This window comes from Dendropsophus ebraccatus, chromosome 8 (assembly GCF_027789765.1).
Source record: "Dendropsophus ebraccatus isolate aDenEbr1 chromosome 8, aDenEbr1.pat, whole genome shotgun sequence".
NCBI lineage: Eukaryota > Metazoa > Chordata > Amphibia > Anura > Hylidae > Dendropsophus > Dendropsophus ebraccatus.
Window position 1 is genome coordinate 7797819 of NC_091461.1, and position 12174 is coordinate 7809992.

The window sequence follows — 12174 nt, forward strand, 5'->3', positions numbered from 1 at the left end:
GCTGCCTCTTATTCCACGGAGCGACGGCAGCAGATCGTTGCTGTATGAGTCGTTTGTCTTTCAACAATGTTGAAAGACAAGCAACTACAACTATCAGCTGATTGTTGCCTTCTATTATACGGAACGATTATCGTCCGTAACGGCCGAATACGGCCAATAATCGTTCCATGTAATAGGGCCTTAAGATCAATGTTGATGAAACCAAACAATCATTTGTTAGCAGAAATGTATCAACCAATGACCATTGCAGCCAAGCGATGGCGGACCAGCGTCGGCTCTGTTGGGTATTTCTGCACGATAGCCGGATGAAAGATCATTCATTCAATAAGGATCTTTTGGAAAGGAATTTTCTCAAAACATTGCAAGAATATTCTAATGGTGTGTTTACACGTAACGATTATCGTACGAATTTGCGCGATAACGATCGAATTTGAATGATAATCATACGTGTAAATGCAGTGAACGATCAAACGATGAACGATACATCGCTCATTTTGATCTTTCAACATGTTATCAAATCGTCGTTCGCAAAAAATTAGCAAATCGTTCCGTGTGAACAGTCGTTCGCCCATTAAACCAATGTTTGAGATAGGCTTAAGCATTCGCAAAACGATTGCAAAACGAATTTTCCGTACGATATATCGTACCGTCTAAACGCTGCTCGTTATGAAAAAAAAATCGTTACTCCGACATCGTTAATCGTACGATCGGGCCAATTATCTTTACGTGTAAACACACCATTAGAAAGATGGTCAGTTCTGTGTACCGCCCACTGCCCGTCCTCCCCATACACAGGGACATTCGTCATGGTTGAGCATTCCTGTGTTTTCTATGGGGAGGGAAGGGGTAAGTCGCAGTGAGAGCGCTCTCGCTGCGGCTTGTCTCTCTCTCTCTCTCTCTCTAAACATAGGGGTAGACTGTGATTTTCCATCATGGCTGACGGCCCCTATCACCACGCACATCATCTGCTGGTGGTTGTTTGGGGCGCTCCATACATGCCAGACCGACGGCCATATGGGGACCTATAGTGTATCTAGAATAAAGACTAGAGAAGTCTGGCTATCTATATTATGCCCCTCACACAGTTATCCTGGTGTGATGTCCACTTGTTAAAGAAGTTATCCTTAGAGCAGAAAGCCCCCACCTCTTCTGCTCTCCAGAACTCCACTTCCTCCGTCTGCCGTCCATTGCTTTCTAACTCTGTACTATGAAGTCTTTGCGATTGGTGACATGAGGTCATTGATCACCTGGAGTGGGACGTCTGGCTCATAGGCCCCTTCTGAGGGTTGAGTAGACGGTATGACTATGCGCCAATCCTCTGATCTCATGATCCCTCTATGCAGGGTTTCTCTGTGCTCCTTTTGCTGTCTGTGCAGTTTAAAGTGGAGGAAACATTTTCTTTTGATCTGGCTTTTATACCATTGAAGCCACAGATTGGACCTAAGGGCCGTATTACATGGCCCGATATCAGAGGTAAGTGAGTGCTGATCTGATAGATCAGTGCTCGCTTGTCCAGCTTAATATATGGCTTGATTATCATTCAGCAAGGGCTGTACAGTATATATACTGTTGGCAATCTCCATGCAACCCATGCTATAATGTAAAATAATAAAGAGATGTACTCACCTGCCTCTGCTCCTCTGGGGTCCTCCAGCCTTGTCTGTGGGGTTCCCAGGTCACCGCAGCCACTTCTGGTCTCAACTCTGAAGTGACGGGAAGCTCAGTCAATCATTGACCCCAGACTGGACATTCATATGGAATATCTCTGCGCAGACGGCTTCAGACATGCCAGCGGTGGCTGCGGTGAGCAGGAACAGGCAGGAGGACACCAGGGAGCATGGACAGGTAGGTATACATCTTTATTATTTTCTATTACACAAAGTCATGCACGGTCAGCGGCTGATAGCTTCTAAACATGTTGTAAGAGAATGATCAGCCGCTGATCAGCTCCTCGGCTGATTATTGTCTTTACTACATGGGGCGATATTTACCCCATGTAATAGGGCCCTAAGGGTCCTTTTCCACACACATATTTTCTGACCAATTTTTGAAGCCAAAGTGTTCTGTTTATAGTCTGTTCCTGGCTTTGGCTTTAAACATCTGTCAGATAAATCTGTCTGGGTAATAGGACCCTAAGTGGCTGAAAGTTTTATTTGCAGATTTTAGCAGCTCTGACTGCATCACCTTACAGCTCGTGGCGCTGTAGTGCGTGGCCGGCTCTCTCTTCTTGGTAACCCACAGGCAGTAGTAGAAGACTAGTCAGTGATCATGGAGACACATAGATATGCATAGGAGCTGCATACACAGAACTGAAAGACTATTAACAAAGTTTCCTAATTTTCCATTTCAGATGCAGTTTAGTAATTGATAAGTTTGCCCAGGTTATTCCCTCTTCCTGTGAGATGAAGCCTCTGTCCTGTCATCAATCATATGGAGAGACAGCAGATCTCAGCATCTTTCCCCTCCACATCCCTTCTTCATGTGTATTTAAAGTTGTCTCCGGCTTCCAAGGATTATTAAACTAATGCGCTAGTGATCTCCACCCTTAGCTCAGCAACCTCTGTCAGGACCAGCACCGCCTGGGGAATCAGCCACTTTACTTAAGTGTTGCTTTAAATTTCTGATATGGAGTAAAGAATCAGTGAAGTAACAGCAGAGTAATGTAAAGATATCAGCGGAATCCCTCCCATCAGACCATGATAACTGCACCTGATGTGGAATCTGGTAATGATGGGATTATCAATCTCCAGAGCTGCATTCACCATTAGGCTATGTTCACACACTGTATGAGACTGGCCGTTCCGTGACCCGGCCGCATCCGAACTCCCCACTGCACACTATGGATGATGTGGCTGTAGCGGCTCACTCTATAGTGTGCACTGACAGGGTTTTCTTCTATTCAATGAATAGCAGCCGCAGAAAACTGACATGTCAGTTCTCTACGGCGCCGCTAGGGATCGCGGCCGGAGCGTATACCAAGTGTATGCGCTCCGGCCGAGATTCCATAGAAGGCAAGGTAACATATATTTTCGTATTAAGCACGGCCATTGTTGCAATCGGCAACAACGACCGTACTTTTACAAAAATATATGTTGTGTGAACATAGCCTTATGCTGTTTTTATGGGATCAGTTAGCAAGCTTACAGACAGACACCCCAAAATCTTCTTTAAAGGGGTACTCTGGTGGGATTTTTTTTAAAAAATCAACTGGTACCAGAAAGTTATACAGATTTGTAATTTACTTCTATACAAAAAATTTCCAGCCTTCCAGTATTTATCAGCTGCTGTATGTCCTGCAGGAAGTGGTGTACTCTCTCCAGTCTGACACAGTGCTCTCTGCTGCCACCTCTATCCGTGTCAGGAACTGTCCAGAGCAGCAGCAGACTGTACATATAATGATCTTATTGCAATACTTTATACCCCTTCTCTAGGATAATGAGTGTCTTCCTCCTCTCCCAGGCAGGGTGGGTCCCTGTTGTCCTCTTTGGAATGGTTGGAATGACTGCGTTGCCCCATATCACACTGGGCCCCAGCGACAGGGGGAGGGAGGACATTTTTGGAGGGTCTGTCTTGAGATAATGTGGGGAATGACAGGAGTCTTATCTCCCCTCTCAGGAAACACTTCCACCCTGGAATTCCCAAACTTTGGAAGAATAATCTGGTCTATAGGGCTGTGTACATTATAATCCTAGATAAGCGGCTGTGTGTGGGATTGTTTGTGTGTCACTCATTGTCTGTTCCTATATATAGCTATGTGTGGTTGTGGTTATTTTCTGTATTTGTTTCTCTATCTTTTCTTGTATATTTTGTCATGTAGTTTAACCCAGTCTATTGTCTCTCACTTTCTGGCAGTGCTGCCGTAACCAGCTAACATCCACTTGCATACTCTTGTCCGTAGTTTCTTCAGTGTACTATGTGCATTTCTCTTTCTCTCTGGGTTCCCATCCCTGCTGTGTGTACATGTCTTTCTGTGCATCTGTGATTGTGTCTCTCTATTGTGTGTTTTTCTATGTATCTCGTGTATCATATGTCTGTATGTTACTGTGTTTGTGTGGTTTTATGTGTTCTTTTGTCTTTCTATGTGTGGGTCTAGCAGTATTTGTGTCTTTCTGTGTATATGTGTTTGATCTTGTGTATCTCTAGTGTTTCTATAATCCTTTGTATATGATTCTCTATCTTTCTGTGTGTTTTATGTATGTACATGTTCTGTATGTTGCATGTATGTTCTCTGTATCTATTGTGTGTTACTTTATCTGTACACGTCTTGTGTTTCTGTATGTTTTTGCATTGCTCTGTATGTTTCTATGTGTCTGTAGTGTTTCTATAATCCTTTGTATTTGTTTCTTTATCCTTCTGTGTGTATTTTATATGGTTATGTTTTTCTTGTGTTTCTGTATCTTTCTATGTGTATTTCTATATAGTTGTATGTGTCTTGTGTGTCTGTAGTCCTTTGTATATGTTTCATATCTTTCAGTGTGTATTTCTATATAGTTGTATGTGGTGGCGCTCTACTGATGGTCGGATGTTATCAGTGTTGCTAAGCCAGAGACGGTATAGTCGTGATGCTAGTCCAGAACACAGGTGTGATGTTGGTATCTGCTTTGTGTTGTGGCTGGCTGTACTCCCCAAAACGGTCGGTGACCTTCCGGCTTGTGATGGGTCCCTTGGGTTCTTATCACGGTTGTCCTGAGTGACAATCGCCACACCCAGACTATCAGTACCGCCACCCACAGAAAGGGGAAGAGTAACCCAAGGTGTGCAGCTCGTGTGTGTAGGTGCTGGTGCGGAGGAAAGGATGACTGAGTCCCAGTGATACAAAAATATTACAGCTTTACTGTATAGTCTCTTAATAATACAATACACTTTTGCAGCAAATAGACAAATCCTTGCACAGACTTTAGTGCTTGAACTCGTTCTTGATAGAGCAGCTGCCTGAAGAAGTAGAGTAGAGGCAGCTGTAGCGGCTTCCGAAGAGCTGAAAGTAGAGTAGCGTAGAGGAGAGAAGAGGAGTTTGTCAAAGGAGTCCCAACCCAATGTAGCAATGTACTCTGCCGGAACTTGAGAGAATACTTTAGAGTACAAAGTTTACTTTTACCCGTGTATAGACTTTAGTCTGACCACCTTCGGCCCTACAGTGTTGAGTGACTCATCCTGCTAGGGTGATACAAGCCCCAGCCTTGGTTACCTGGGTGAAGCTAAGTTCCCGGGGTGTTCCAGTTACCTGCACTGCGAGATTGGATACGTAGACCCTCTGGTAGCTTTGTCCTATCCAGGGTAGTTCCTCTTGTGTATCAGGATACTGCCCTGCACCTTTTAGACTGGTTCACGGCATATCTTGCATGTCCGTAGTCCGTTGTATATGTTTCCGTATCTTTCTGTGTGTATTTCTTTATAGTTGTATGTGTCTTGTGCGTCTGTAGTCCTTTGTGTTTCTGTGTGTATTTCTATATAGTAGTGTGTGTCTGTAGTCCTTTGTATACGTTTGTGTATCTGTCTGTGTGTATCTTATATGGTTGTGTGTGTCTTGGGTTTCTGTATGTGTTTGCATTGTTTCCATGTGTATATGTGTTTCCGTATGTGACGCTGACAGCTGTAATGTGGGCAGGGATCAAGTCTGGCCCTCAGCTGACAGACATGGGCACAAGTTATGTTCCCACAAACATTCCGATATGTCTTCAGATACAGGATATTTATTAAAGGAGTATTCCAAGTTAAACCACTGATGATTTCCTATCCTCTGAGATAAGTGTCAGATCTTTGGGGGGGGGGGGGGGGGACCACTGGGACCTCTCACAGTTTTAAGAAGAGAGCAGAGTCTTGTGTGGAACGTAGCAGTGAGCTCATTGACTATTTCTCTTCTTCTAACCTCAGGCCTATTACTAGAGGATGACATGGCTTGCTGTGCTCTTTAGCTGTCAGGACATGCTGGCAGTTATAGTTTTGCACCATCTTGAGAGCTACAGGTTGGGGATCTGCTAAATGAGAAAAGACCGATCATTGTCACTGAATGATTGAACAGCATCCCAACTGCAGCAGATCCTATACATGGAGTCAGTGTGGTGTCATACATGATGTGTAGTGTGGTGTCATACATGATGTGTAGTGTGGTGTAATACATGATGTGTAGTGTGGTGTCATACATGATGTGTAGTGTGGTGTCATACATGATGTGTAGTGTGGTGTCATACATGATGTGTAGTGTGGTGTAATACATGATGTGTAGTGTGGTGTCATACATGATGTGTAGTGTGGTGTCATACATGATGTGTAGTGTGGTGTCATACATGATGTGTAGTGTGGTGTAATACATGATGTGTAGTGTGGTGTAATACATGATGTGTAGTGTGGTGTAATACATGATGTGTAGTGTGGTGTAATACATGATGTGTAGTGTGGTGTAATACATGATGTGTAGTGTGGTGTAATACATGATGTGTAGTGTGGTGTAATACATGATGTGTAGTGTGGTGTAATACATGATGTGTAGTGTGGTGTAATACATGATGTGTAGTGTGGTGTAATACATGATGTGATACATGTGGTGTCATACATGATGTGTAGTGTGGTGTCATACATGATGTGTAGTGTGGTGTCATACATGATGTGTAGTGTGGTGTCATACATGATGTGTAGTGTGGTGTAATACATGATGTGTAGTGTGGTGTAATACATGATGTGTAGTGTGGTGTAATACATGATGTGTAGTGTGGTGTAATACATGATGTGTAGTGTGGTATAATACATGATGTGTAGTGTGGACATGATGTGTAGTGTGGTGTAATACATCATGTATTACACCACACTACACATCATGTATGACACCACACATCATGTATTACACCACACTACACATCATGTATGACACCACATGTATCACATCATGTATTACATGTGGTGTCATACATGATGTGTAGTGTGGTGTAATACATGATGTGTAGTGTGGTGTAATTCATGATGTGTAGTGTGGTGTAATACATGATGTGTAGTGTGGTGTAATACATGATGTGTAGTGTGGTGTAATACATGATGTGTAGTGTGGTATAATACATGATGTGTAGTGTGGACATGATGTGTAGTGTGGTGTATCACATCATGTATTACACCACACTACACATCATGTATGACACCACACATCATGTATTACACCACACTACACATCATGTATGACACCACATGTATCACATCATGTATTACATGTGGTGTCATACATCATGTGTAGTGTGGTGTAATACATGATGTGTAGTGTGGTGTAATTCATGATGTGTAGTGTGGTGTAATTCATGATGTGTAGTGTGGTGTAATACATGATGTGTAGTGTGGTGTAATACATGATGTGTAGTGTGGTGTAATACATGATGTGAAGTGTGGTGTATTATATGATGTGATACATGCAGTGTGGTGTAATATATGATGTGATACATGCAGTGTGATGTAATATATGATGTGATACATGCAGTGTGATGTAATACATGATGTGATACATGTGATGTAATACATGATGTGTAGTGTGGTGTAATACATGATGTGATACATGTGGTGTAATACATGATGTGTAGTGTGGTGTCATACATGATGTGTAGTGTGGTGTAATACATGATGTGATACATGTGGTGTCATACATGATGTGTAGTGTGGTGTAATACATGATGTGATACATGTGGTGTCATACATGATGTGTAGTGTGGTGTAATACATGATGTGATACATGTGGTGTAATACATGATGTGTAGTGTGGTGTCATACATGATGTGTAGTGTGGTGTAATACATGATGTGTAGTGTGGTGTCATACATGATGTGTAGTGTGGTGTAATACATGATGTGATACATGTGGTGTAATACATGATGTGATACATGTGGTGTAATACATGATGTGATACATGTGGTGTAATACATGATGTGTAGTGTGGTGTAATACATGACGTGATACATGTGGTGTAATATATGATGTGATACATGATAGGGGGCTCATATATGATGTGATACATGCAGTGTGGTGTAATATATGATGTGATACATGCAGTGTGGTGTAATATATGATGTGATACATGTGGTGTAATACATGATACATTGTGTTCCTCTGTGACCTTCGCTGTCACTCTCTCTGCTGTCTTTTGAGCTCGGGTCCTGGAAACAAACGGACTGGAAAGCGTTGACTTGTGAGCTTTCCATTCAGCGCGGGGCTTAGCAGCGTCAGCAGCATCTGTTTTCACAGGCCGTCCAACATTTTGTATAAGCAAGATCAGCGTCTGTGTCTGAGCGCCGTACACAGCCACAAATACACGGACAAGGCCCACCGCTAATATCTAACCCCCCCAAGGACCCCCAGACCCCATCTACAGATGCAGCATCTCATTACAGGGCTATTATATATCACTGTCAGCACCTCTCCTGTCCTCAGTTCAGGTGTGGGTTTTGCATCTCTATTTTCCAAAAGTGATTAAATAGGGATTCTGGCAATTCTTTGAAATAAACTGGTGTCAAAAAGTTATATAGATTTGTAATTTACTTCTATTTAAAAATCTCCAGTATTCCAGTACTTATTAGCTGCTGGATGTCCTGCAGGAAGTGGTGTATTCTATCCGGTGTGACACAGTGCTCTCTGCTGCCACCTCTGTCCATGTCAGAAATGTCAAGATCAGCAGCAAATCCCTATAGAAAACCTCTCCTGCTCTGGACAGTTCCTGACATGGACAGAGGTGGCAGCAGAGAGCACTGTGTCAGGTTGGAAAGAATACACCACTTCCTGTAGGACATACAGCAGATGATAAGTACTGGAAGACTGGAGACTTTTAAATAGAAGTAGATTACAAATCTATATAACTTTCTGACACCAGTTTATTTGAAAGAAAAAAAAAATGCCAGAGTACCTCTTTAAAACTGAGTTGTAATACCACATACAACCTGGAGACAGGGGTGGTGCAGTTTTTTCCAAGAAGGCAGCTGTGTCTTTACTAATCCTGGATAACCCCCTTTATGCACTTCTCTTAAATAGTTTGTAAAATAATTGGGTTCACTTTAAATCTATTTCCTATTGCATTCTGGGGGCCGCACATTGTTCCCAGGTGATGTCGCTGCTATCACCAGGCTTGGAAGCCTCTAGAAATGGAAAGTATTTGATAATGTTGGCAATGGTGATAGAAAGGGTTAATCCGGGATAAAGTGGAGCAAGTGCTGATGGCCATGTATAGTCACAGGCGTCTGCCCCCCCTCCCCCCACATTCCCAGATAAGAGGCTATTTTAATGCTGTAGATCTACACCTGGAGCACAAGGTCAGTAGCTGCCCCCCCCCCCCCCAGGGTAATAATAGCAACCCCTCCCCCTCCCATAATAATAATAATCGGACCCCCCAAGTAATACCTGGAAAACCTGCACAGACCTAATACACAGCCTTGTATCCATCCACATCAGTGTCCCCCATCCTGTGTCTCTCCAGCCTGGAACAGCATGGTGGGAGACCACTGTGGATCTGAATGGTTAATTCTCCCCAGTCCGGGCCCCAGCAGATGATCCAGTTTATGGGTCAGTGGTGGAATCATGTGATTTATGTTAGTCACATGACAGGCTGTCTTGTATAATAATTCCTTACATATGTACTGGTGCTGAGTCTCTGTAGTTATTATTCTACTCCAGTCACATCCAGAGCTGCCTCTGTAATTCTGCCGCGCCAGCTGCCGTCCTGTCCCCCAGCTCTCACATTGTTACATTTATGTCATTTTATCCCCAGCAGGGGAGCAACCAATATGGCTGCCCTTCTAGAACCTCATATAAAATTACTCATCCAACCAATATGGCTGCCCTTCTAGAACCTCATATAAATTGACACATCCAACCAATATGGCTGCCCTTCTAGAACCTCATATTAAATGACTCATACAACCAATATGGCTGCCCTTCTAGAACCTTATATAAAATGACACATCCAACCAATATGGCTGCCCTTCTAGAACCTCATATAAAATTACACATCCAACCAATATGGCTGCCCTTCTAGAACCTCATATAAAATGACACATCCAACCAATATGGCTGCCCTTCTAGAACCTCATATAAAATGACACATCCAACCAATAAGGTTACCCTTCTAGAACCACATATAAAATTACACATCCAACCAATATGGCTGCCCTTCTAGAACCTCATATAAAATGACACATCCAGCCAATATTGCTGCCCTTCTAGAACCTCATAAAAAATTACACGTCCAACCAATATGGCTGCCCTTCTAGAACATCATATAAAATGACACATCCAACCAATATGGCTGCCCTTCTAGAACCTCATATAAAATTACACATCCAACAAATATGGCTGCCCTTCTAGAACCTCATATAAAATTACACATCCAGCCAATATGGCTGCCCTTCTAGAACCTCATAAAACAATTACACATCCAACCAATATGGCTGCCCTTCTAGAACCTCATAAAACAATTACACGTCCAACCAATATGGCTGCCCTTCTAGAACATCATATAAAATGACACATCCAACCAATATGGCTGCCCTTCTAGAACCACATATAAAATTACACATCCAACAAATATGGCTGCCCTTCTAGAACCTCATATAAAATTACACATCCAGCCAATATGGCTGCCCTTCTAGAACCTCATAAAACAATTACACATCCAACCAATATGGCTGCCCTTCTAGAACCTCATAAAACAATTACACATCCAACCAATATGGCTGCCCTTCTAGAACCTCATATAAAATTACAGTTCCAACCAATAAGGCTGCCCTTCTAGAACCTCATATAAAATTACATGTCCAACCAATATGGCTGCCCTTCTAGAACCTCATATAAAATTACACGTCCAACCAATATGGCTGCCCTTCTAGAACCTCATATAAAATTACACGTCCAACCAATATGGCTGCCCTTCTAGAACCTCATAAAAAAATTACACATCCAACCAATATGGCTGCCCTTCTAGAACCTCATATGAAATTACACATCCAGCCAATATGGCTGCCCTTCTAGAACCTCATAAAACAATTACACATCCAACCAATATGGCTGCCCTTCTAGAACCTCATATAAAATGACACATCCAACCAATATGGCTGCCCTTCTAGAACCTTCTATCAGCACAATATGGATGGAAATCAGTGGGAACAATGCAGACCCAAGCGTGACGTCTGAGTGACAGGACACTTAGTGAGGGGTTTCTGCCTGGCAGAGGTTTAGTCTTATATGTAGTTAAAAGCGCAGCAAGATCTATGGCATTCACAATAAATATTCATGTCAGATATCCAAAGATATGACATCATCTGCACAGAAATGGCTGGGGACCAGCGGAGAGGGAGCTCTCCACCTTATAAGCCAATTGCCAAGTAATGTAGCTACTAGATACCTGTTCACACATTTGCAGTTTTGTTGCATTTCTTTGATTACATAATTGGATCCTAATTGACTTTGTGGTCTCTTCAGCGTTACCAGGCTTCATCATGTGATCAGTATTATCAGGCTTCATCATGTGATCAGTATTATCAGGCTTCATCATGTGATCAGCATTACCAGGCTTCATCATGTGATCAGTATTACCAGGCTTCATCATGTGATCAGTATTACCAGGCTCCATCATGTGATCAGTATTACCAGGCTTCATCATGTGATCAGTATTATCAGGCTTCATCATGTGATCAGTATTACCAGGCTCCATCATGTGATCAGTATTACCAGGCTTCATCATGTGATCAGCATTACCAGACTTTATCAGATTGTTTCTAACAAGAAAAATGAATTAAGCGTGGTAATGCTGATCGCATGATGAGGCCTGGTAGTACTGATCACATGATGAGGCCTGGTAGTACTGATCACATGATGAAGCCTGGTAATGATGATCACATGATGAAGCCTGGTAATGATGATCACATGATGAAGCCTGGTAATGCTGATCACATGATGAAGCCTGGTAATACTGATCACATGATGAAGCCTGGTAATGCTGATCACATGATGTAGCCTGGTAATGCTGATCACATGATGGAGCCTGGTAATGCTGATCACATGATGAAGCCTGGTAATGCTGATCACATGATAAAGACTGGAGGGTCAGATGCAAAGTTTACATTATTATGTAACTATTTAAACAAAAGCAACAACCCTATTAATCTGTGAGCACAGCCTGAGCCACCATGAGATCTGTCAGCAGCTGCTTGTTGATGG

General features: G+C 42.6%; 1 protein-coding gene across 8 annotated transcripts in view; it reads left to right on the top strand.

Annotated features, from left to right (window-relative positions):
- Window positions 1-12174, top strand: part of ABLIM1 (actin binding LIM protein 1) — a 179601-nt gene that overhangs the window by 82061 nt on the left and 85366 nt on the right. The gene's annotated exons all lie outside the window — the stretch shown is intronic.